The sequence below is a fragment of the Scomber japonicus genome, chromosome 10 (genome assembly GCF_027409825.1).
Source record: "Scomber japonicus isolate fScoJap1 chromosome 10, fScoJap1.pri, whole genome shotgun sequence".
In the NCBI taxonomy this organism is placed as follows: Eukaryota; Metazoa; Chordata; class Actinopteri; order Scombriformes; family Scombridae; genus Scomber; species Scomber japonicus.
In genome coordinates this window covers 35627719-35629525 of record NC_070587.1, presented here as the reverse complement: position 1 = coordinate 35629525, position 1807 = coordinate 35627719, and positions in this window count along the sequence as shown.

The window sequence follows — 1807 nt, the reverse complement described above, 5'->3', positions numbered from 1 at the left end:
GTACACGTTATATGCCCTGATGCTTCCTTCAATTCTGAAGTTTCTCTCCTCCGGGGATAGACTTTAAACCACACAGATAATGCCCAGGGTTGAGCCATGCCCAAATATGGGCAGATCCAACACATCTACAATAGACAGAATTTAGTCTACTGGTCTATAGACAAAACATTGCTTAGACCTCACTCAGGACCTTTGTCCTCCATCCAACACTATATCAAACCTCTGAATCCAGTTGCCTCTACCCCATTCAGGGAAAACAGGCAAACACATATCTGACCTCGGTTGCTATAGTAACACTATCAGAATGCCTCCTGTTTTCCCCAAAAGGAGCAGACACACTGCTTATACTAAATCAAGAGGAGACAGTGTCTAACCCATCATTTGGTGAGGCCTTGCTATGACCGCACAGCCTAGTTTGACCCAGTGCATATTAATGATGGAACATTCCCTAACAATTATGAAACCACAGTATGACTGCAGCACAGATCAGTGACCTGCTCCAACATTTGAATGTGATACATATTCAATAAATCAGCCTGTTAGTGAACTGATGTGTGTCTGCAGCTGCTGGACAACAACAAGTTATGTGAACATGTAAAAAACTGATCTCTGAACAGTTTAGATGTTCATGTGTGAACTCTGTCAGACTTCTTATTTTAAGGAACAACATGTAAAAGGTGAAGATTTAATGGACAGAGTAACCATCCCACCCCACTGCAGAGGGAGGTAAAATCTGCACAAAACACCACCAGATGCAGCTTTCCACTCCTCTCGAACGTCTACATCAGCCGATGCCCTGACAGAGCTACCTGCATTATGTGAGACCCAACCCACATTGACTGTTTTGCCCCCCCTCCCCCATCAAACAGGAGGTCGAGAACCACCAGCATGAGAAACAGCTTCTTTCTGGATGCTGTCAGGCTCATAAACAGCTCAACAATGCCGCGCCCTTGATTGCTGCATGGTTTTACTGTCCATTCCCTTTATGGTACTTTATGAGGCTCTGCTATGGGCTATGACTTGAACTCTTAGTCTTAGTCTGGATGTTAAGTTTTTAGTGATTCTTTTATATTTATATACATATTTATTTATATATTTTTAACTTAGCACCAGGACCTCAGCACTGTGTTTAGTTCCCCCCCCCCCTCATATTCCTTGGTGAAAAAGACAAATAATAAAACTATGATCAGACTTCATGATTCAGCTGAAAAAGATTTTTACAGTCTGTTAACGTTTGACTTCAGTTGTTCCAAAGTTCAGAGCTGCTGTTCTGTGATCAGATTTCCTTAAAGAAGACTTCAGATTAAAGATGAACACAGAGAGATGAGACTGTTTGAGAACCGACAGACCTTAAAAACCTCCTGCTGTGAGTTACTTGTTTCTTCTTCTTCTGCTTGTTTAAATGTTGATGGCACTATCGCTGGCTGGTTGAAGCTGCTGATATATTTCACCTTCACTCATCAGCTTCATTCAGATGATTTTCAGCATCTAAAGGAAACGTAGCCGACAGATTCATCATGTTTGTGTCAGCAGCTGTTAAAATGATCAGTAGAGATGGTTGCTATGGTGATAAATATATAGTTTTAGTTTAGTTTTAGGTTTGCTGTGTTTCTGACTGTGAGCTTTACTTTAACTATCTCCTGCTTCTCTGTCAGAGCTTCCAAACTGGACTTTCACATTAGTGGGATTTTTCCCTTTTAGCTTTTATCCCACAAATGTTCCCATCAGTCTTCATCACCACACTTTTACTTTAATCTACTGCGGGTCAGAGTCTAAATGTTCTCATATTGGTCTGTGTGTTGTTTTC